Source organism: Somniosus microcephalus, chromosome 5 (assembly GCF_052327205.1).
Source record: "Somniosus microcephalus isolate GS21.2 chromosome 5, FLI_Smic_1.0, whole genome shotgun sequence".
In the NCBI taxonomy this organism is placed as follows: Eukaryota; Metazoa; Chordata; class Chondrichthyes; order Squaliformes; family Somniosidae; genus Somniosus; species Somniosus microcephalus.
Window position 1 is genome coordinate 90,497,172 of NC_140991.1, and position 26,063 is coordinate 90,523,234.

Genomic DNA, 26,063 nt, shown 5'->3' on the forward strand with positions numbered 1-26,063 from the left:
GGATTTTCAGTGCCACCTTAAAAGTGTCACATTAGCATACGGTGGACCCCTCCCCCCACTCACAGTCTGCAACCAACACCTTTTAAATCGCCCGCCGCACACCACTTGCAGCCTTTCCACACTCAAAGTCCCCCCCCCTCCCTTGTTCGCTAACCTCACCCGCGACTGTAAACCCATCGCTACCAAGAGCAGGCGGTACAGCGCCGGGGACAGAGCTTTTATTAGCTCTGAGGTGGAGCGGCTCCTGAAGGAGGGCATTATCGAAGGGAGCACCAGCCCCTGGTGAGCCCAGGTTGTAGTCGTTAAAACCACCGATAAACGTCGCCTGGTCATTGACTACAGCCAAGCCATAAACCGGTACACTCAGCTGGACGCATACCCCCTTCCTCGCATATCTGATATGGTCAATCAGATTGCGCAATACAGAGTATTCTCCACCATTGACCTTAAGTCAGCATACCACCAACTCCCCATCCGCCATGAGGACCGCCAGTATACTGCCTTCGAGGCGAACGGCCGCCTCTACCACTTCCTTAGGGTTCCCTTCGGCGTCACCAACGGGGTTTCGGTCTTCCAAAGGGAGATGGACCGGATGGTTGACCAGAACGCGCTGCAGGCCACCTTTCCCTACCTGGATAACGTCACCATCTGCGGCCACGACCAGCAGGACCATGACGTTAATGTAGAAAAATGGCCCAGCGGCTGAACCTAACGTACAATAAGGAGAAATGTATGTTTCGCACCAAACGCTTTGCCATTCTCGGCTGCGTAGTGGAGAATGGAGTCATCGGGCCCGACCCCGACAGAATGCGCCCCCTTATGGAGCTCCCCCTCCCCCACTGCCAAAAGCACTGAAGAGATGCCTGGGGTTTTTCTCTTCCTATGCTCAGTGGGTGCCCCACTATGCGGACAAAGCCAGACCCCTCATCAAATCCACCTCCTTCCCCCTGACACCAGAGGTGTGTGCAGCCTTCACTCTTATCAAGAGCGATATTGTGAAGGCCACAATGCACGCAGTGGATGAGTCCATCCCCTTCCAAGTGGAGAGCGATGCATCCGACTTCGCCCTAGCTGCGACCCTTAACCAGGCGGTGAGACCCGTGGCCTTTTTCTCAAGGACCCTCCAGGGCCCCGAGATTCGACACTCCTCTGTCGAAAAGGAGGCCCAGGCTATTGTGGAAGCGGTGCGTCACTGGAGGCATTACCTGGCCGGAAAACGGTTTACCCTTCTCACTGACCAGCGTTCAGTTGCTTTTATGTTCAATAATAAGCAGAGGGGCAAAATCAAGAACGACAAGATCTTGAGGTGGAGAATTGAACTCTCCACCTACAATTACGATATCTTGTACCGGCCCGGGAAACTCAATGAGCCCCCAGATGCCCTATCACATGGTACATGCGCCAACGCGCAGGTTAATAGACTGCAGTCCCTCCACAATGACCTCTGCCACCCGGGGGTCACCAGGTTCTTCCATTTCATCAAATCCCGTAACCTGCCCTACTCCATCGAGGAGGTCAGGACCATGACCAGGAACTGCCAAATCTGTGCCGAGTGCAAACCGCATTTTTATAGGCCAGACAGAGCAAGCCTGATCAAGGCCACTCGCCCCTTCGAGCGCCTGAGCATTGATTTTAAAGGGCCCCTCCCCTCCTCTGACCGCAACGTGTACTTCCTCAACATAATTGATGAGTACTCCCGTTTCCCGTTCGCCATCCCTTGCCCAGACATGACCAGTACCACGGTCATCAAATGTCTGAATGACCTCTTCGCCCTGTTCGGGTTCCCTAGCTATATACATAGCGACAGGGGCTCATCCTTCATGAGCGACGAACTTCGTCAGTACCTGTTCGCGAGAGGTATTGCTACGAGCAGGACCACCAGCTACAACCCCCGGGGGAACGGCCAGGTGGAAAGAGAGAACGCGACGGTTTGGAAGGCCGTCCTCTTAGCCTTAAAATCTAAGGGCCTTCCGACCTCTCGCTGGCAGGAGGTCCTCCCTGCGGCGCTCCACTCCATCCGGTCACTGCTTTGTACTGCCACTAATGCCACCCCTCATGAGCAAATGTTCGTTTTCCCCAGGAAGTCCACATCGGGAACCTCGCTACCAACATGGCTGACTTCTCCTGGGCCCGTCCTACTGCGGAGGCACGTGAGGACCCATAAAACGGACCCCCTGGTCGAGAGGGTGAACCTCCTACACGCCAACCCCCAGTATGCCTACGTGGCATACCCAGACGGGCGGGAGGACACGGTCTCCATACGAGACCTCGCACCCTCGGGTGCCCCTGAATTACCACCGTTATCCCCCACCACTTCTCCCAACCCAACCCCTGTAGACGGCATGCCGGAGCCCCAGGACCCTTCGTTGACCACCCAGACACCAGATTCGACGTTGGATACTGCACCACCGCCGCCGCCACCACGACGATCAGGACGTCATACAAGGCCTCCTGATAGACTTACCTACACGAACTTGTAGTACACTTCACCCCGCCGGACTAAATTTTAAACAAGGGGTGAATGTGGTAAACCACTGTTATTGTATCCTACTGTTATCGTTATTGCATATTGTTACCTCTGGTTGGCGCTGTGTACCAATGCATGCCTCAGCTGGCTCCGCCCACATGACCAGGTATAAAGGTGGGTGTTTCGGCAACCCACTTCCTTCTTGGAACCAGTTGGCCACGAGAGGCATGCTATGTTCTTTAGTTAATAAAAACCTTTTCATTACTTTCCTAATTCATCGCCTTTTATGGAGTAATTGATAAGCGTATCAATTGGTCTGCAATTTCTTTGTTCCCCATTATAAATTCCCCTGATTCTGACTGCAAGGGACCTACGCTTGACTTCACCAATCTTTTTCTCTTCACATATCTATAAAAGCTTTCACAGTCAGTTTTTATGTTCCCTGAAAGCTTACTCTCATATTCTATTTTCCCCTTTTTAATTAAGAAGCAGCGCGAGTGGCAGCGGGAATCACGGCGGAGCGAGTATAAAAGAGGCTCCAAGAGACCAGGTAAGCCTCAGAGCGGCGCGAGCGGCCACGGGAATCGCGGGGCAGAGAGTGTAAAAGAGGCTCCAAGAGACCAGGTAGGCCTCAGAGCGGCGCGAGCGGCGGCGGGAATCGCGGAACGGCGAGTTTAAAGGAGTCCCCAGTGACCTGGTAGGCCTCAGAACGTACTAATCTCCAATCTCTGAACTCAGAGGGAAGGAGAGAAGTAAAAAGTAATCGAAGTGTGACGTCACCAGAAAGCAGGTAAATGATTGGTTGGTGAGTATTTCTCTCTTTTTTAAACTTTAACTCTGTGGTTTATAGTTTCTAAAGTCTCTGTGGTGTAGCGGGGACTGTTTGTAAACCAGGGCCCTTAAATATACCATTTAACTGTAGTGTAATTGGTTGGAGTGATTTGATTTAATTTAATTGCAATTAATTAAAGGGTAAGTCATGGCAGGACAACCCGGTGCCGTGGTATGCTCCTCCTGCGCTATGTGGGAACTCAGGGACACTTCCTGTGTCCCTGACAACTACGTGTGCAGGAAGTGTGTCCAGCTGCAGCTACTGGCAGACTGCATTGCGGTGCTGGAGCTGCGATTGGATACATACTGGACCATTCACGAGGCTGAGGATGTCGTGGATATCACGTTTGATCAGTTGGTCACTGATGTAAGAAAAAGGAGACTTACCATCAAGTAACTTTAAAGTAAGCTTTAAGTAACTTATAAACACACTATATACAAGAGAGGTCTTTACCATGCCTCTGGTAGAAGCCTCTTACAATACTGAACAGACCAGTATTTATACCAGTCCAACAGGAAGTGACATTTACAGGAAGTGAGGTATGTACACAGTTCATAGTTCATAGTTCACAGGAAGTGATGACATAACTTCCCGGATGTTATCATTTTTATCACATTCTTCCCTCCTGCAGGATTAGGAGGCTGTGGTCTACCTTTTGGTCCGCAGCCGCCGAACAAGGAAGAGTCGCACCCGTTTGGATTCCCGTCGTAGAGGGTCGCTGGTCCGCTTACATGCGGTTGGCCATTGGTCAGAGTCTGTGTGGCCTGGATTGCCCTGTGAAGGGTCGGGGAGATCATGGCTTCGAGTACGAGCCCCAATAGGTTCAAAGTCGGACTGCCTCTGTTCAGAGGGAGGTGCAGAGCTGGTCTGTGGCGGATCAGTACTTTCATGCGCGGTACTGGGAGGGTCGCAACCATGAGCACGGGGTTCTACCGGCACCAAGCTAGTTGGTGTCCGATCAGGATCCTGGAGAGGGGTACCCGATAGGTCCCAAGAGTTTCCTGGTGAAATGCCATCACCCGATGTCCCACTAGGTCCTGGTGGGCAGGGAGCCAGATCCCGTAATGATACGGTAGATTCTCGGCCGTCGGAATATCGTATGTTTGCATAGGTGGGGTTGGCATCGGTTAGTTCGACCTCATCTACAAGAGGGTCATTTTTAGACGTCCGAACGTATCTTCGGAGTAATACAGGTCCAGGAGTAGTTAGCCATGACGGGAGTGATGTCCCATGAGATGAGCGACGCTGGAATCCAAAGAACCGCTCATGAGGTGTAGTATTTGTGGCTGTAGAAAGCAGGGACCGTATAGAGTGCAATGCATCCGGAAGCACTGTTTCCCATTGCTGGTCTGGTAGGCCCCGAGATCTTAAAGCGAGACGTACGGAATTCCAGATGATACCGTTATACCTCTCTACCTGCCCATTTCCGATGGGATGGTATGGTGTTGTTTTGCTTGTAGCAATTCCCCGTTCTGAGAGGTAGTCCTTGAGTTCCCTTGACATAAAGGATGGACCCCGATCTGAGTGAATATAAGCCGGCATGCCACAGAGAGAAAATACCTGCTCAAGGCAGCAGATTACTGTGGACGCCAGCATATTGGAGCAGGGGAAGGCAAATGGAAAACGTGAATATTCGTCGATCATGGTGAGCAAATATGTGTTCCGAGTTGAAGAGGGCACTGGGCCCTTAAAATCGATGCTAAGTCGTTGCATCGGTTGGGTTGCATGTATGAGTATACCATCTGAGGGGCGGAAGAACTGAGGTTTTAATTCCGCACAAAGCCGGCATTCTGAGCATATTTTCTTTACATCTCCAGTGGAAAAAGGGAGATTCCGTGATCGTACGAAATGTAGCATGCGCGTAACGCCAGGATGACACAAACCATTGTGGACATCCATGAGAGTGGAGGATGACATAGTGGAGCAGAATGCCCGTGTGAGGGTGTCCGGGGCCACATTCTCCTTGCCAGGCCGATAGAGAATGGTATAACCAAAAGAGGCCAGTTCCATCCTCCAAAGTTGTATTTTATTATTCTTAATTTTGGTTCGTTTTCAATTATCGAGCATGAAGGCGACTGATCGTTGGTCCGTGATCAACGTAAAGTGCTGGCGAGCTAGAAAATGGTTCCACTTCCGTACTGCCTCTATGATGGCTGTGGCTTCTTTCTCAACCGGAGGATAATGTAGCTCGGCACCTTGTAAGGTCCTGGACATAAATGCTACAGGACGACCTTCCTGATTCAGAGTAGCCGAGATCGCCACCTCCGAGGCATCACATTCAACCACGAAAGGGAGATTCTCATCAATGGAGTGAAGAGCCGCTTTCTCCAACTGTTTTTTGAGAAGGTTAAAGGCTGCAACAGCCGCTGTTCCCAGTGGAAATGATCTAGCATGCAGCAAGGGTTGGATTTCGTCCGAAAAATGAGGAATCCATTTAGCGTAGTATGCAAACAGACCGAGAGCCCGACGTAAAGAAGCCGGATTCTTAGGTGACGGGAGCTCTTGGAGCGGGCGAAGTCTTTCTGGGTCTGGCTTAATGATACCATTGCCTACGCAGTAGCCAAGGATGTTGATGGTCGGTTGCGACTCAACAGATTTGGATTCATTCAGGGTCAAATTACGGCGATGGAGGGCATCCCGAAATTTTTGGAGGTTGGAGTCGTGTTCCTGTTGATCGTGACCTGCAATGGTAATGTTATCAAGATAGGGAAAAGTGTCCCTTAGGTTTTCCTGCTTAACCAGGCCATCCATTGCCCGTTGAAAGACAGCCACTCCATTAGTAACCCCGAATGGGAGGCGACGAAATTGGTACAGCCGTCCATTAGCCTCAAAGGCTGTGTACTGCTTATCTGAGACCTTCAACGGTAACTGATGATAGGCACTTTTTAAATCGTAAGTTGAGAACACTTTGTATTCGGCCAGTTTATTAACCATATCATCAATGCGTGGCAATGGGTAGGCGTCCAAGTCGGTATATTGATTGATGGTTTGCGAATAATCGATGCATAGTCGCTGTTTGTGAGGTTTTAGAGGGTTCTTGACAATGACGACTTGAGCCCGCCAGGGCGACGAACATGGTTCAATGATATCCTCTGCTAGAAGTCGAGAGATTTCAGCCGCAATAAAAGATTGGTCTTCCTGATTAAAGCGCCGCGATTTCGTTATTATCGGTTGGCATTGAGGCGGAATACTGGCAAATAATGAGGGTTCATTAAGTGAAGCTGCTGATAATGCACAAAATGGTAATTTAGATGGTATATTAGAAATAGTAAGTCCGGGTTTGGATCCACCAAACTCAATGGTGAGTTTCTTATGCTGTTTTTGGAAGTCCAGCCCTAAGAGGAGATCACTACATAAGTCTTTGAGCACCGAAAGTCGGGTGGAGGGATACATACGACCATGAAGTGTCATATCAACAACACAAAAGCCGGAGATCCTGGTATTAAGTGATGACTGGGCCATCGCAATTGCCTGGTTCGATGGGAAGACATGTAGTTTCAATTTCGCAACAATCTGTTCCTTAATGAAACTATCAGTACTTCCTGAGTCAATTAAGGCATCTAAGGTATGCCCTTTAATTGAAATTTTTGTGGCTGCCTGAGACAGGTTCTGTGGGCAAGCAGCTGTAATTGGTGTCGTTGCACAGAGAGTGGCTAAAACTCTCGGTGTGCTTCTTCGGGAGAGAGCTCGAGAGGAAGCTTGATAGGTCCTAGCTGGAGCATCTTGATAGGCCCTAATTGGGGCAGTTCGGTAGGCCTTAGCTGGATTGGCCCTCGTAGAGGCCCTTGATAGGCAAACTTTAGCAAAGTGTCCTTTTTTCCCGCAATAACTGCAGATTGCATTGCGAGCAGGGCAGGTTTTCCTAGGGTGAAAAGCATCTCCACAAAAGAAGCATTCCTTCCTAGATTGCCAAGAGGCTGCTAAAGTGGGGTCGTCCTCCTCTTCTTCATCAGAATTATCAGAATTAGATTCCCCCATGATAGGGTTCACCTGAGACCGCTTGAATTGTCTGGTTGCAGCTACAGCAGCAGATCGAGATCTGGGCAGCTGATAGAGGTCTGCATTTCTCTTTGCCAAATCCAGTGAACAAGCTAGGTCAAAAGCTTTTTGTAGCTCAAGTGTTTTACTTTCTAGTAGACGCTGGCGTATAAATGGAGAGGCAATCCCGCAGATGAAAGCATCACGAATCATTTCTTGGCGGTACAGTTCAGCTGAGGCTGCCTGAAAGTTACAATCTACGCTGAGCCTGCGAAGTTCTTGCAGGAATTCGTCAATTGATTCCCCTGGCCCTTGTCGGGCTGTGGCCAGTAGATGTCTAGCATAGACCTCATTTGGGGTCTTCGCATACAGTTTCTTAAGTGCCCGAATCACCTCTTCGTAACTATCCCAGTCATCAACATATTCGAACACTTTTGGGGTCACATAATTGACAAGTATCTTCAATTTAGCAGGAGCATCCACTTTACATTCATCCATAAAATTCTCAAAAGTACGATACCAATGCTTCCATACCCTGCCAGCTGCTGGTGTATTCGGGTCCAAGTCCAGACGAATAGGTCTAAGGATTTTCTCCATGATGGGTGGTTCCCTGGATCCTTAACTTCCGAGTTTGTCTGAAGGTCTAGTATTTGTCAGTGTAAATACTAAGTTACTTAAATTGATGTAAGAAAAAGGAGACTTACCATCAAGTAACTTTAAAGTAAGCTTTAAGTAACTTATAAACACACTATATACAAGAGAGGTCTTTACCATGCCTCTGGTAGAAGCCTCTTACAATACTGAACAGACCAGTATTTATACCAGTCCAACAGGAAGTGACATTTACAGGAAGTGAGGTATGTACACAGTTCATAGTTCACAGGAAGTGATGACATAACTTCCCGGATGTTATCATTTTTATCACAGTCACACCGCAGGCAAAGGTTGGACAGGCAGAAAGGGAAAGGGTGGCCAACAGACAGAGTACTAGGCACAGGCAGGTAGTGCAGGGGTCCCCTGTGAACATCCCCCTCTCAAACAGCTACACCACATTGAGTACGGTTGGGCGGGATGGCTTATCAGAGGAAGGCAGCAGTATCCAACTTCCTGGCTCTGCTGCACAGGACGGGAGGAAAAAGAGGGGTAGAGCTATAGTAATAGGGGATTCTATTGTAAGGGGAATAGCTTGGCGTATCTGCAGCTGCAAACGAGACGCCAGGATGGTGTGTTGTCTCCCTGGTGTAAGGGTCAAGGATGTCTCAGAGTGGCTGCAGAACATCTTGGAAGGGGGTGGGTGAACAGTCAGTTGTCGTGGTGCATATAGGTACCAACGATATAGGTAAAAAACAGGATGAGTTCCTAAAAGCTGAATATAGGGAGTTAGGAGGTAAATTAAAAAATAGGACCTCAAAGGTAGTAATCTCAGGATTGCTACCAGTGCCACGTGCTAGTCAGAGTAGAAATAGAAGGATATTTCAGATGAATACATGGCTAGAGGAATGGTGCGAGGGGGAGGGATTCAAATTCCTGGGACATTAGAACCAGTTCTGGGGGAGGTGGGACCAGTTCAAACCAGACGGTTTGTACCTGGGCAGGGCCGGGACCGATGTCCTAGGGGGAGTGTTTGCTAGTGCTCTGGGGGAGGGTTTAAACTAAAATGGCAGGGGGTTGGGAACCTGAGCAGGGGGACAGAGGAAAGGGAAATGAGGATAAAAACAAAAGATGGGAAGGAGAAAAACAAAAGTGGCAGTCAGAGAAATCAACGGTTTAAATCAAATGTGGCCACAGTAAATAATAATTCTAATAGGTCTAAGAGCGTTAAAAAAACAAGCCTGAAGGCTTTGTGTCTTAATGCGAGGAGCATTCGTAATAAGGTGGATGAATTAGCTGCGCAAATAGAGGTAAACGAATATGATTTGATTGTGATTACGGAAACATGGCTCCAGGGTGGCCAAGGCTGGGAACTCAACATCCAGGGGTATTCAATATTCAGGAAAGATAGGCAAAAAGGAAAGGGAGGTGGGGTAGCATTGCTGGTTAAAGAAGGGATTAACACAATTGTAAGGAAGGATATTAGCTCTGATGATGTGGAATCTGTATGGGTTGAACTGAAAAATACCAAGGGGCAGAAAACATTAGAGGGAGTGGTATATAGACCTCCAAACAGTAATGCGGAGATTGGGGATGGCATTAAAAGGGAAATTAGAGAAGCGTGCAATAAGGGCACAGCAGTCATCATGGGTGACTTTAATCTACATATAGATTGGGCTAACCAAATTAGTAACAATACTGTGGAGGAGGAATTCCTGGAGTGTTTACGGATGGTTTCCTGGACCAATATGTCGAGGAACCAACCAGAGATCAGGCTATCTTAGACTGGGTATTATGTAACGTGAAATGATTAATTAGCAATCTTGTTGTATGAAGCCCCTTGGGTCGGAGCGATCATAATATGATCGAATTCTTCATTAAGATGGAGAATGAAGTAGTTGACTCAGAGACTAGGGTCCTGAATTTAAATAAAGGAAACTATGATGGTCTGAGGCGCGAGTTGGGTAGGATTGATTGGGGAATGTCACTCAAAGGGTTAACGGTGGATAGGCAATGGCAAACATTCAACGACGGCATGGATGAACTACAGAATTTGTTCATCCCAGTTTGGCATAAAAATAAAACAGAAAAGGTGACTCAACCGTGGCTAATGAGGGACATTAGAGATAGCATAAGATCCAAGGAGAGGACACATAAATTGGCCAGAAAAAGCAGTAAACCTGAGGATTGGGAACAGTTTAGGATTCAACAAAGGAGCACAAAGGGATTAATTAAGAAAGGGAAAATAGAATATGAGAGTAAGCTCGCAGGGAACATAAAAACTGACTGTAAAAGCTTTTATAGATATGTGAAGAGAAAAAGATTGGTGAAGTCAAGCGTAGGTCCCTTGCAGTCAGAATCAGGGGAATTTATAATGGGGAACAAAGAAATTGCAGACCAATTAAATACATATTTTGTTCTGTCTTCACAAAGGAGGACACAAATAACCTCCCAGAGATGTCGGGGAACATAGGGTCTGATGAAAGGGAGGGACTGAAAGAAATCAGTATTTGTAGGGAAATGGTGTTAGGGAAATTGATGGGATTGAAGGCTGATAAATCCCTAGGGCCTGATAATCTACATCCTAGTGTACTTAAGGAAGTGGCCCTAGAAATAGTAGATGCATTGCTGATCATCTTCTAACATTTGATGGAATCTGGAACAGTACCCATGGATTGGAGGGTAGCTAATGTTACCCCACTATTCAAAAAAGGTGGTAGAGAGAAAACAGGGAATTACAGACCGGTAAGCCTGACATCGGTAGTGGGGAAAATGCTAGAGTCCATTATAAAAGATGTAATAGCAGAGCACTTGGAAAACAGTGACAGGATCGGACAAAGTCAACATGGATTTACAAAAGGTAAATCATGCTTGACTAATCTACTGGAATTTTTTGAGGATGTAACTGGTAAAATAGATAAAGGAGAACCAGTGGATGTGGTGTATTTGGACTTTCAGAAGGCTTTCGATAAGGTCCCACATAAGAGATTAGCGTGTAAAGTTAAGGCACATGGGATTTGGGGCAAGGTATTGATTTGGATAGAGAACTGGTTGGCAGATAGAAAGCAAAGAGTTGGAATAAATGGGTCTTTTTCCGAGTGGCAGGCAGTGACTAGTGGGGTACTGCAGGGTTCAGTCCTTGGACCCCAGCTATTCACAAAATATATTAATGATCTAGACAAGGGAACTAGATGTAATATCTCCAAATTTGCAGACGACACAAAGCTGGGTGGGCGTGTGTGCTGTGAGGAGTATGCCGAGAAACTACAGGATGATTTGGACAGGTTGGGTGATTGTGCAGAAGCATGGCAGATGAAATATAACGTGGATAAATGTGAGGTTATCCACTTTGGTGGCAAAAACAGGAAGGCAGATTATTATCTGAATGGCAATAGATTGGGAGAAGGGGAAGTGCAACGAGACCTGGGTGTCCTTGTGCACCAGTCGCTGAAGGTAAGCATGCAGGTGCAGCAGGCGTTTAAGAAGGCAAATGGTATGTTGGCCTTCATAGCGAGAGGGTTTGAGTACAGGAACAAGGATGTCTTGCTGCAGTTGTACAGGGCCTTGGTGAGACCACATCTTGAGTATTGTGTGCAGTTTTGGTCACCTTATCTGAGGAAGGATGTTCTTGCCATGGAAGGAGTTCAGCGAAGATTCACCAGGCTGATACCTGGGATAGCAGGAATGACATATGAGGAGAGATTGGGACGATTGGGCTTGTACACACTGGAGTTTAGAAGAATGAGAGGGGATCTCATTGAAACTTATAAAATTCTGACAGGACTGGACAGACTAGATGCAGGGAGGATGTTCCCGATGGTCGGGGAGTCCAGAACCAGGGGTCACAGTCTAAGGATAAGGGGTAGGCCTTTTACGACAGAAATGAGGAGGAAGTTCTTCACCCAGAGAGTGGTGAACCTGTGGAATTCTCTGCCAGAGAAGGCAGTAGAGGCCAATACATTAAATATATTCAAGAAGGAGTTGGATATAATTCTTAAGGCTAAAGGGATCAAGGGGTATGGGGAGAAAGCAGGGACCGGGTACTGAACTTGGATGATCAGCCATGATCGCATTGAATGGCGGAGCAGGCTTGAGGGGCCGAATGGCGTACTCCTGCTCCTATCTTCTATGTTTCTATGTTTCTATGTAATCCCTTTGTCCTCCTTTGTTGAATCCTAAACTGCTCCTAATCCTCAGGTTTACTGCTTTTTCTGGCCAATTTATATGTCCTCTCCTTGGATCTTATGCTATCCCTAATTTCCCGTGTTAGCCATGGTTGAGTCACCTTTTTTGTTTTATTTTTATGCCAAACTGGGATGAACGAATTCTGTAGTTCATCCATGCCGTCTTTGAATCTTTGAATGTTTGCCATTGCTTATCCACCGTCAACCCTTTGAGTGACATTCCCCAATCAATCCTACCCAACTCACGCCTCATACCGTTGTAGTTTCCTTTATTTAAATTCAGGACCCTAGTCTCTGAGTCAACTACTTCATTCTCCATCTGAATGAAGAATACTATCATATTATGATCGCTCCGACCCAAGGGGCCTCGTACAACACGATTGCTAATTAATCCTTTCTCATTACATAATACCCAGTCTAAGATGGCCCGATCTCTGGTTGGTTCCTCGACATATTGGTCCAGGAAACCATCCTGTAAACACTCCAGGAATTCCTCCTCCACAGTATTGTTACTAATTTGGTTAGCCCAATCTATATGTAGATTAAAGTCACCCATGATGACTGCTGTGCCCTTACTGCACGCTTCTCTAATTTCCATTTTACTGCCATCCCCAAACTCTGCCTTCCTGTTTGGAGGTCTATATACCACTCCCACAAACATTTTCTGCCCCTTGGTATTTCTCAGTTCTACCCATACAGATTCCACATCATCAGAGCTAATATCCTTCCTTACAATTGTGTTAACCCCTTCTTTAACCAGCAACGCTAGCCCACCTCCCTTTCCTTTTTGCCTATCTTTCCTGAATATTGAATACCCCTGGATGTTGAGTTCCCAGCCTTGGCCACCCTGGAGCCATGTTTCCGTAATCCCAATCAAATCATATTCGTTTACCTCTATTTGCGCAGCTAATTCATCCACCTTATTACGCATGCTCCTCGCATTAAGACACAAAGCCTTCAGGCTTGTTTTTTTAACGCTCTTAGACCTATTAGAATTATTATTTACTGTGGCCATGTTGGATTTAAACCGTTGATTTCTCTGACTGCCAGTTTTGTTTTTCTCCTTCCTATCTTTTGCTTTTATCCATGTTTCCCTTTCCTCTGTCCCCCTGCTCAGGTTCCCAACCCCCAGCCATTTTAGTTTAAACCCTCCCCCAGAGCACTAGCAAACGCTCCCCCTAGGGCATAGGTCCCGGCCCTGCCCAGGTGCAAACCGTCCGGTTTGTACTGGTCCCACCTCCCCCAGAACCGGTTCCAATGTCCCAGGAATTTGAATCCCTCCCCCTTGCACCATTCCTCTAGCCACGTATTCATCTGAAATATCCTTCTATTTCTACTCTGACTAGCAAGTGGCACTGGTAGCAATCCTGAGATTACTACCTTTGAGGTCCTATTTTTTAATTTACCTCCTAACTCCCTATATTCAGCTGTTAGGACCTCATCCCATTTTTTACCTATATCATTGGTACCTATATGCACCATGACAACTAGCTGTTCACCCTCCACTTCCAAAATGTTCTGCCGCCGCTCTGAGCCATCCTTGGCCCTTGCACCAGGGAGACAACACACCATCCTGGAGTCTCGTTTGCGGCCGCAGAAATGCCTATCTATTCCCCTTACAATAGAATCCCCTATTACTATAGCTCTACCCCTCTTTTTCCTCCCGTCCTGTGCAGCAGATCCACCCCTGGTGCCAGGAAGTTGGCTGCTGCTGCCTTCCTCTGATAAGCCATCCCCCTCAACAGTATTCAAAGTGGTGTATCTGTTTGAGAGGGGGATGTCCACAGTGGACTCCTGCACTCCCTGCCTGCGCCTACTAATATAAATTTCTCCTTATTTTCCTACTGGATTTATCAGTAACTATCTTGTATTTATGCTCCCGAGTTTTGGATCCTTTCACAAAACTGGATTGCCATTTACAATCACACAACTAGTTTGAGTGATGATGAAACACAAGTGAATAAATGGATCAAATGGCTGAATAAAAGCAGAAGTATCAAGCACTTTACCTGGATTGACTTCTTGATAGTTTCCTACCCCATATGAATCAACAAGTGGAATTCTCTCCACATCTACCTTGTCTGACCCATTTATAATTTTAAAGACCTCTATTTATTTCAGGGAAATCCTAGGTGATACTGTTATTGCAGCTATACAGACAGACCAGGCACATTGTGCATTACCAGCTGACAACTAATCATGGTGATACCCAAAGGACACACTTGACAAGGGGAATGCACCACAGCTTTGGATCAATGACATTAGAGACAAAGTCTATTCTAAAAATGTGGCATTAACAGCTCTGTAGTTAGAAAATAGTGGTTGTCACACCAGGCTGACTCCAGCCTTCAGGACTGGCGATTAAACTGATAGACCGACTGATAGTGGATTTGGACTGTGACAGGTGACAGCTTTACATCGTGTGCGATAGTTGAGTTAGAAAAATACGACAGCTAAACCGTAATCTTGAATAGAAATTCCAGCACCTGCAGAGTTTAACTGGACTTAAACACATGGTTATTTCAAATAGGATTGCCATTTACAATCACACAAGTAGTTTGAGTGATGATGAAACATAAGTGGAATAAATGGATCAAACAGCAGAAGTATCAAGCACTTTACCTGGATTGACTTCTCGATAGTTTCCTACCCCATATGCATCAACAATGTTCTGAAATCACACAGTAAATGTGTTTGTCTTGTTAAATGTTGGAGGAGTTTGCTCTGCCTCTATTCTGTTCAAAATAGGAGGCATGGTGGAGCCATTCCGGACCTAGACCAAAAAAATATATCACTGGTACTGTCAATAAACCTTACTAAAGGCTTGAGTGTAATAAGCCAACGAATGAGGGATTTCTCTGTTATAATATGAATTTAGTATGCTTCTTGACTAGATGTTGATAATATTAAGTTTGAAAGATTTTATATATTGGCTGGAATTTTAACATCAAAGACTGATTGGGTTTGGGAGTGGTTGGGTGGTTAAAAGCACTGAAATTGACAGCGCGTCAGGAAGCTGGCTTCAACCCGCTGGCTTCCGCATTTATTTGGAGCGCGTTGGGCTGCAAGCGAGAAACCCCCTTGGGAGAGGCAGATTAGCTTTTCAAAGCAATTAACAACTAGTTAAGTGGCTATTAAGAGCCTTTTTTATCTGGGATTTGAACTTTTACTGGGTGTCCTGGGCTTCCTGAACCTCGCCAGTGAAAGTAAGGCGAGGGCAGAGCGGCAATTGAGGGAGCTGACAAATGATGGTCAAAAAATCCCATTAATACTGAGACCTCACACCTGCTTCCTTGCCTGAGGGAAAGGCTTTTGCTGACACCACTTATTCTGAGAGTTTGCTTTCAGGAGTTTGCAGGTGATTTCTACAACTTTGGAGGTCACTCTCACTACATTGGAGGTCACTCTCACTACATTGGAGGATTGTGCATCTGATTTCCACTTTATATTTGTCATATATCAATAAGCATGGGTGCCGCTTATGCTGTTTCACCTTGGACCTCAGAATCGAACCAAGATGAGCACCAGCAGCAGCAACACCAGCAGGAGCAGCAAGAGCCTTCTCCTCACCAACCTGCTGCTCCACTGGAGAGAGGGGATGAGCACAGGAGTGCACCTTGCAGGAGGCAATACCCTCAACACAGGGTATATAGGTAGAGGATCAGCTTCCTGGACATGACTGAACACCAGTGCCTCAGGAGGCCCAGGCTATCATGTCAGGTCATGGCAGACATTTGTAGCCTGCTGGAATAAGACCTGCTGCCAAGTGGACTTGGTGGACACGCATTATCAGTGGCTGTCAAAGTGACCACCGCCCTCAACTTCTTTGCCACAGGCTCCTTCCAGGGACTTGCAGGAGATGTGTGCAGGATTTCACAGTCGGCTGCCCACAAATGTATCACTCAGGTAACCGATGCCATGTTTGTCAGAGCAGGCAGTTATGTACATACATAAGCCAGTCAGAATGAATGGGCGCTCGGCTTTGCGGCTCTGGTTAGCTTCCCACAGGTGCATGGTGTCATCAACTGCACACAAGTGTCCATCAAGGCACCTCCAGATCACCCAGGAGTGTTTATGAACCAAGAGGGCTTCCACTCCATCTATATGCAGTTCATCTGCAACCACAAAAAGATCATCATGCAGGTGTGATCCAGATTCCCAGGGCACTGTCATGATTCATTCGTCCTGCGCCAGTCCAGCTCTTCGCAACTCCGACCAAATTTACTGGTTGGCTGCTTGGAGACAAGGGGTATCTACTGAAGACGTGGTTGATGACACCCTTGAGGAGGCCAAGCAATGAGGTCAACGAGCGCTAGAATCAAAGCCAAATGATGACGAGATGTGTAATAGAGCAAGCAATTGGGATGCTGAAGATGCACTTCAGATGCCTGGACAGATCTGGAGGAGCCCTTCAATAGACACCAGCCAGGGTCTCTAGAATGATTGTGGTATGCTGCGTTCTGCACAACAGAGCACAACAGCGAGGATTGGAGCTGCAGGAGGAGCACGGCACAGAGCGCAGAGCCTCTTTGGAGGAGGAGGAGGTACAAGAGGAGGATGGGGAGAAGGAACTTGATGTGGGCATTGCACCAGCAGTGGCGCACGTTGCTGCCCGGGATGCCCGGGATGGCCTGATAATGGCACAATTTAGTTAGGTTGCACCAATTCACTCATCTGGCATCCAGATGCTGAACCAACCTCCCCCTCCCAACCACAAAGCAGTCCTAAAATGACCAAACCATTCGTGTCACAGGCACCCATTGCTTGCAGTTAAGTCACGTCTTACCATTCATTACAAGTGACAAGGCCACTTGCCAGGCAGCAGACAAAATTGGGCTAGACGGGAAAGTGGTGCAATGAAATAATTTTATGTGCCTCCAAATAGCATAACCTTAACAGTGCAACATTGCCTAACCCACCCATGTGCATACCCTTGAGCATCTAGAATTCTTTCATCTTCCTCTTTCTACCACGTCTACCCCTGTGGCTTCAGCAGAGGCAGAGGCAGGCTGCTCACTTCCCTGCCCTGACTGCTGAGATGCTTGTGGTCGATGTCCTTTGTGTTTTGGAGTCCGTGAGGGCCCCGCCAAAGACTGCTCCTCCTGCACCTGTGCAGGGGCAGACTCGGCCATCGGGACACGAGGCAGCATGTGGGGCTCTGACTGAGGGGGGGCAATGGAGGAGAAGTGGAAGTGCACTGAGCAGAGTCCCCACTTCTATGTACCCTCTCACCATCATCCCTCTCATTGTGAAGGAATAAGCCATAAAACCGATTCAGAAAAAGACACCATTCTATGAAATAATTCTGGTCTTATTAAAACATGACAAACTGGGTTTGGGAATCTAATAACCTGACAATGGAGAAGCTGTGACAGCATTCAGGCTATTGAGATAAGATAGTTGTTAACACTGAATCAGTAACTTTATTGAAACAGAAGGTTAAAGGCTCCCGACAGTCTGAATCTTTGGTAACAAACAATGGTTCACCCTGGTTAAGGTGTTCTAATTTACACTTTGTAAAGAGGCACAAACAGAAGGTCTTAGTAAAAATGACATCAAATAAAATGCAACCACTGTTACACCGTTTTTTATGGTAAGCTTAGAATACCTAGAAGAGAGACACAATTCTGTATTGCTACCAGCTGAGAATTGCAGAAGTCAGCAGAAAAATGACTAGAGATAACTACCTTACATCAGCAGAAAACCTTAAAGGGAATATCACTGGAAAAGGGTATAGAAACATAGAAACATAGAAGATAGGAGCAGGAGTAGGCCATTCGGCCCTTCGAGCCTGCTCCGCCATTCAATGAGATCATGGCTGATCACCCTGTCCCTGCCTTCTCCCCATATCCCTTGATCCCTTTAGCCTTAAGAAATATATCCAACTCTTTCTTGAATATATTTAATGAACTGGCCTCCACCGCCCTCTGTGGCAGAGAATTCCACAGGTTCACCACTCTCTGGGTGAAGAAATTCCTCCTCATTTCAGTCCTAAATGGCTTACCCCTTATCCTTAGACTATGACCCCTGGTTCTGGACTCCCCGGCCATCAGAAACATCCTTCCTGCATCTAGTCTGTCCAGGCCTGACAGAATTTTGTACGTTTCGATGAGATCCCCTCTCAATCTTCTAAATTCCAGTGAGTATAAGCCCAATCGACACAATCTCTCCTCATACGTCATTCCTGCCATCCCAGGTATCAGCCTGGTGAATCTTCGCTGCACTCCTTCCATGGCAAGAACGTCCTTCCTCAGGTAAGGCGACCAAAACTGCACACAGTAGTCAAGGTGTGGTCTCACCAAGGCCCTGTACAACTGTAGCAAGACATCCTTGTTCCTGTACTCGAACCCTCTTGCTACGAAGGCCAACATACCATTTGCCTTCTTAACCGCCTGCTGCACCTGCATGCTTACCTTCAGCGACTGGTGCACAAGAACACCCAGGTCTATTTGCACTCCCCCTTCTCCCAATCTATTGCCATTCAAATAATAATCTGCCTTCCTGTTTTTGCCACCAAAGTGGATAACCTCACATTTATCCACATTATAGTGCATTTGCCATGTTTCTGCCCAATCACCCAACCTGTCCAAATTGTACTGGAGTTTCACGACATCCTCCTCACAGCTTACCCTCCCACCCAGCTTTGTGTCGTCTGCAAATTTGGAGATATTACATCCAATTCCCTTTTCCAGATCATTAATATATATTGTGAACAGCTGGGGTCCTAGGACCGATCCTTGCGGTACCCCACTAGTCACTGCCTGCCACTCGGAAAATGACCCGTTTATTCCAACTCTTTGCTTTCTGTCCGCCAACCAGTTCTCAATCCAAGTCAATACCTTGCCCCCAATCCCATGTGCCTTAATTTTGCATGCTAATCTCTTATGTGGGACCTTATCGAAAGCCTTCTGAAAGTCCAAATATACCACATCCACTGGTTCTCCCTTATCTATTTTACCAGTTACATCCTCAAAAAATTCCAGTAGATTAGTCAAGCATGATTTACCTTTTGTAAATCCATGTTGACTTTGTCCGATCCTGTCACTGCTTTCCAAGTGCTCTGCTATTACATCTTTTATAATAGATTCTAGCATTTTCCCCACTACCGATGTCAGGCGTACCAGTCTATAATTCCCCGCTTTTTCTCTACCACCTTTTTTGAATAGTGGGGTAACGTTAGCTACCCTCCAATCCATGGGTACTGTTCCAGAGTCTATCGAGTTCTGGAAGATGACCAGCAATGCATCTACTATTTCTAGGGCCACTTCCTTAAGTACCCTGGGATGTAGAATTTCAGGCCCTGGGGATTTATTGAACTCTCAAATAGGATAATAGACTCGCTGTAAAGGGGCAAAGCGATTCTCAGCTTCAGAGGCAGGCTCTGTAAGTCGACAATTCTTTGTACCTCGGGGATCAACGGTACTATATTTGATTTTGTTGGATATCCTGAATAAACTATGAACTGTAAAACTGTAGCGAAGTTAGGATTTGAGAGTAAGGATCTCTGATAATAGAATTGTATGATTTCTCTTTTTGGAACTGTTAATGTTGCAAATGACTCACCAACTGTAAATTACATGTTGGTTCTTTAATATATCTATATATTTTTAGAATTGTCTCACATAATACTTCTGTATCAAACTCGCGAACTCAATCTCTGTACACTCTTTGGTGAGGAGTTGCAGAATTCTGGGGGTTGTTTTCCGGACCCTCATAACATTCGGAATGTTACAGTCTAGCTAAACTTATTAAAAGTGCTATCTGGAGGACGGTAACATTTTTAGGTTGTTCCTTTCCTTTAGGGAGAGATAGCCCAGACCTTTAGACCCAATTAAGCGTCTTTAGGATTCGGCTACCTCAAACTTTAGTTGAAAGTGAACATCTGAGGAATACGCCTGATCTAGGGTAGCCCTAAAGGGGCTAGGACTAGTAATTATCCCTTCATCATGGCCCACCCACACTTCCCTGCTAGCAAGGAGCTGAAGCGCACCTTGCTGCACATCAGTGGGGAAATGAATGGCCAAGTCTAGGTTTCTATCCATCCTTGTTAAGGTGGCATTCAGAGTGTGCAAGTAGTTGGTGAGAGCAAGCATGCACTCATTTGAATACCACGTTTGATGCTCCATGCTCCACCCTTTCCATGAATGAACACATCATAGCCATTCCCCGCGACATCATGCCAGTCATGCTTGAGATGGACTCCTTCATTCTCCCCGCAAGCGAGCACATCGCATCTGGAAATCCTGCCAGAGCCTCATGCATTTTTTGTTGCTTATCCAGAATCATCCTCTTTGTTGACGGCCCTCGAGGTTTAGCATCTTTGTCCAGTTGAGCAGAGCTTGGAGCGTCCTGCACCCTCCAATGAGGACTCTCCACTGCTGTCCCTGTCTGCACCATCTGCTCTTGCTCACATGTGATGTGTGAGACACCAGGTGACAACACTACTTTCTGACTTAATGGTCCCACCGACGTGTGTAACTGCACTGGTGCTTGGTGTGCATGCGTCTTGTGACGGTGCACCCTCAGAGTCAGTGACCTCCTGAGGTGTCTTCTTCCTCCTCTGGCTGGACTGGCTGTGGGACACTTGATGGGCCTATGGGAGAGTAAAGACATGAATTAGAACTGTCATGATAAGAATGTTTTAAGTGAACATTAATGCACATGATCATATTTCAGTGGCTGCTGACATTAAGTCAACATGAGTGACTATTGTATGCCATGTAGCTGTGTGATATTTAATTCTGTCACCAGGTAGCTGGGAGCTCCCCATCTCTCCATCTCCTAAAGCCATCAATGCGGATACTCTGCTGATCTCCAGCGCCACCTCCTCTGCTGCAGTCAGTGTGGCTATGACTGCAGGGCCACCTCCAGTTCTCTGCTTCTCCCAGGTGTTCTGTGCTCTCTTCACCTGCAAGGAGGGAAACAAGAGACCTTTGAGTGAGAGTCATGGAATGAGTGGAACGGATGGATGGGCAACATCTGTAGCGGGTGACTATGAGGGAGAGGCGTGACATTGCATTAAGATGAGGGTGAGTGTCAGTGCTGGATGGTCAGATGGGGATGTGAGTAAATACACAGACAGAGAAGGATGGGTGCACCTGCAAGCTAGGTTGGTGTGAGGAGTGATGTGCAGGAGTAGGCTTGGGAGGGCAGAGTGAGGGGGTTGGGGTGACACGTACATAAATATGTAGTTGAATGTGGCATTGTATTTACCTTTCCTGACCTCATGAGGTCATTAAATCTCTTCTTGCACTTTGTCCAGGACCTGGCCACCACACTCCTACTGCTCGCTTCTGACGTTATCTCCAGCCATGCTTTCTTAGTGTCTGAGGCTGGCCTCTTCCTCCCGTCAGCAGGGAAGAGGACCACCCTGGGGGCCCAAACTCCTTGCAGCTGGAGTTCCAGGGACACATCACTAAATCTAGTGGGTAGCATTTGGACGCTGAGACTGCATTTTTTTTCTGCAGCAAAACCAATCTCTCTCCAAGCAAACAACTCTCTCTACAAACAAACCACTCTCTCTCTGTCACCAATGTCTCTCCAACCGCCAGTAACCTTCAACTGTCATCTGTGCATTGCTCCTTTAAATACCTGAGCTGAATTGGACCCATGTGTGACGTCATCATGCTCGCTCCCGTTAATTGGTCGGGAAACTCAGAAGTCAGAAGTAAATGCAGTGGCTTCGTTAAAAGGCCAGTGCAAAGCGCGGCGCTCAAACATCCAGGTTCCCCACATGATCCGGGGTTCCTCCGTTGCCAATGCATCGGAAATGTAAAAATTCCAGCCATTGTGTCTGAAACTTGAGCTCTGACCCACAGTAATGTGGTTGAGGATGGACGGGACGCTCATCAAACATATACTGTGGGCTGTACATGGTTATTCTCCAATCAGCATTTTCCTTTCAGAATACCTGCAATCTAATGTATGCTTTCACTGTCAGAACAGTACTGGGTTTACATCAGCTGGAACTAAAACCAATTGTTCAAAAAGTTAACAGAGCTGCAATATTGTCATTATTATCAGAGAGTGGGGGAAGGGTAGGATGACGCCTGTGTCTTGTTCACCCATCCTCCCAGCATCAGAAAAATAAATTAATGATGGTGGAATGGGAAACAAAGAGGAAACCAGGGAAAATCTAATCAAATAAAAAAAGCACGATTGGGAAGTCTGTCAACCGATCAGATGAAGGGCACAGTAGCCGATATAGACAAAAAAACACACCTTGGAAAGAGCACCCCGAAGGAAAATGTTAAACAATACGAACTGCCCATCGATTACAAGTTATTTATGTACATAGCAACACCAGCATGCCCTCTTAAAAGATCAATAACTCCAAAACAAAAAGGCCGAATTTGCCTTTTTCTTTTAACTGTATTGGCTATCCATTTTTCATGAGCTGCTGTTCACATATGTGACTAGAATAAACACAGGATGAGCTGACTGAATAATATTGAATCTGCATCTCAGGCTGAGAATTTTGTACTAGACGTCAGACAGCTCCATACAGAACTTAGCATAATCTACTCTTCCTAATATAAGCACTTTTCTTCATTTTTAATGATTTTTTTTGTTAAACTCTTTTTCTAACTAATGGGTGAGATTGAGAATGACTGTAAATGTGGACTAAAGAATGACTATATCATTAATCCACTGTGAAATGATCAATAATTTCCCAGCTCTCATTCACTGCAGATTGATGTTTGAACACTATCCCCACCTCACACAGTGCAGAGTGACTGTAGGTCAGCAGTCCAGCGCTCATACACTGCAGAATGAATATATATCACTATCACCATTCCAGATGCATATGTGACAGGATAACTGCAGTCCATGATCCCACCCTCCACAATGCAGAATATCTATACATCGTTATCCCAAACCTCATACATTACTGAATGACTGTAGTCTTTTATATCAGCCCTCATACATTACAGAATGATTGTGGACAACTATCCAGCTCTCCGAATTTTCAGAATTGTAGTAGAATGCTGTCTGACATTAAGATGAATCAAACTTCTTCCTACCAAAATGTAACACCTCATGCTTAACTAGATTGAAATTAATTTGCCAATTTCACGCCCATCCTGAAAGTTCATTAAGGTATTCTTGTATTTTGTTGCAGTCTTCAATAATATTAACTATACTCCCCAATTTGGTGTCATCCGCAAATTTTGAAATTGTACTTCCGATTCCCAAGTCCAAATCATTTATATAAATTGTGAACAACAGTGATCCGAGCACCGATTCTTGTGGAACACCACTTCCCACCTTTTGCCAGTCTGAGTAGCTACCCTTAACCCCTACTCGCTGTTTCCTGATCTGTAGCCAGCTTACTGCTACTTGTCCCCTGACTCCACATGCTCTGACCTTAGTCATAAGTCTACTATCTGGTACCTCATCGAATGCCTTTTGAAAATCCAAATATATTACATCTACTACATTACCCTTGTCTACTCTCTGTTATTTCTTCAAAGAATTCAATAAGGTTAGTCAATCTGTGCTAACTATTGTTTATTACATTTTCGGTTTCCAGATGTTTTCCTATTACATCTTTCAGTAAAGATTCTATTATTTTTCTTACCACCGATGTTAAGCCAACTGGTCTACAGTTCCCTGGACTTGTTCTATCTCTCTTTTTAAATATAGGAATCACATTAGCAGTCCGCCAATCCTTTGTCACAATTCCCTTTTCTAATAAATTTTTATATATATGTAATAGTGCCTCTGCTATCTCTTCCCTAGCTTCTTTTAATATGCGTGGATGCAACCTATTCAGACCAAGGGTTTTATCCTCTCTAAGTTTGATTAGTTTATCAATTATCTCCCCTGTCTATCTTAAATATCTTTATAACCTTTTTGATCTCTTCTTCTAATGTCACGTCCACTTTGTTAGTCTCCCTGGTAAATACTGAGGCAAAGTAATTGTTCAATATTTCTGCCATTTTGCTGTCATTACCTGCGAGCTTATCTTGTGCATCCCTTAATGGCCCTATCTCTCTCCTGATTTTTCTTTCATTATTTATGTGTCTGTAGATTACTTTACTATTTCATTTTATATTCCTTGATAATTTAATTTCATAGTTCCTCTTTGCCTTCCTAATTGTTTTTTTGACTTCTTTCCTGACCTCTTCAAATTCCTTTTTGTCATCCTCTCCTTTATTGTTTAATGTATTTAGTGTATGCCTTTTTCTTTAGTTTGAATTTTGACCTGATGTCTTTACTTATCCATGGTGTTTCATTATTGTTCATATAGGAAAAAATGAACCTATCCATTACAGCTCCCACCAGCTCTCCTCTGCCATGATTTTATCACCTCAATACACAGCTTCTCCAATGCTCTCATAGCTAGATACTCCCCGTTTCAACCTTTCATAAACTGCAACTCATTCAGAATGCTGTTGCCATTTCCTTACCTACTCAAACCCTTGAATTTCCATCAGCCATAACCCTGCCATGCTTGATTAGTTCTCTCTGCCCTTAAAATCAATATGAAAGTCCTTGTCCTTATCTTCAAAGGCACCATGGCCTGAAACCACCTACTGCCAAAACCTCCTTCAACTGAACTTACATACTTTGTTCCTCCAATAATGGCCTACCCCTCATTCCCTGCCCGCTCCACAATTTGTGGCCACTCTTTCAACCACCACTCCTTTGCACTCTAGCACTCCCTCTGAAATTCCCTCTCCATTAACTTCTCCCATCCTTCTTTTAAAAACCTTCTTGAAACCTTTCTCCAAATACTGGCCTTTTGACCACCATCCCATTCCACCTGTGGTGCACATATCCTTCTCCACTCTGAGATGTTTTTTCAAATGTGAAGAATTGTCATAATTCCTTTTCCAAGCCTCGTATGCTGCAGAATGACTACAGATCATTATTCCAACCCTCATACATTTCAGAATGGCTAATAGCCATTAGCTCACCCATTAAATGCTACAAAATCAAAGCTGATTGTTGAGTCTGATTAAAAAACACACAGCATAATGATAGCATAAATATAAATTAATGATGGTTTTACAGGGGCTTTTACAGTCACCAGTAGATAATTGTTGGACACCTTTGAGATACTTACTGCTTCTTTTGTTAATGTACAGTGGACTTTTTTAAGGTCTGTAACAGGACACCAGGGGCTAGATTTTCAGTTGCTTGCGCCAGCAGTTAGCGCCTTAAGAGAAGTGATTTCCGGGCGCTATGCGTGTAGCGCCCGGGCGCAGCGCAGTTTGCGCCCCGCCCCAAATTAAGTTGCCCGTTAGCGCCGGCGCAAAGTTTAGCGCCCGCCCGGATGCGCGCGCAGAAAATGACGTCACATCCTCGTGCAACGCCCTTTGGCCGCCCCGATTGCAAACTTCAGTCGGACCGCCCCATTGTGCGGCGGGCGGCCGGAGCGTTTGGAAAAAGGAACGCAACACAACCAGCGCGGGCCCCGGGGGGCGCTAATTAAAGGGAACGTCCTCTCCAGTATAAAGGCCATCCTTTTTTCAGAAAACAGTCTTGTGCAACGCATTTCTGGAGACACAACAAGGAGGATAGCTAACTGGTTTCAAGCAGCAAGAGCCAGGTATTTTTGGACTCAGGCAACAGCGCTGCAAGTGGCCATTTGGAAATTAGAGTGTTTGCCAGGATTTGATGGGGGTTGCATGGGGTGCCAACGCGGAGCTGCAGCTCCATGTCCGTAGGGCTCGCAGACGCATTGTGAGAGGGGCAGCCCTGGCTAGAGGCAGAGGGGGCTACAGGCGTCGGCCACGTAGGCCTTACCCAGTCAGGCTATACCGCCAGCAGCGCTCCTACCTAAACATGAGTGCCGCGCGATGTGTTAAAAGGCTCCGATTCCGAAAGGGGGTGATTGCAGAGATCTGCCACCTGCTTCGCCGAGATCTGCGGCCAAAGCTCAGGTGCAGGACGTCTCTGTCGGTGGAAGTGAAGGTGACAGTGGCATTGAACTTCTATGCCACCGGCTCCTTCCAATACGCTGCTGGGGACATAGCAAACATCTCCCAGTACGGCGCGCATC

The 26,063-nt window shown here is 46.2% G+C and overlaps 1 pseudogene; it reads right to left on the reverse strand.

Annotated features, from left to right (window-relative positions):
- LOC147117198 (V-type proton ATPase 116 kDa subunit a 1-like) overlaps positions 1–26,063 on the reverse strand; it is a 261,476-nt pseudogene that overhangs the window by 104,252 nt on the left and 131,161 nt on the right.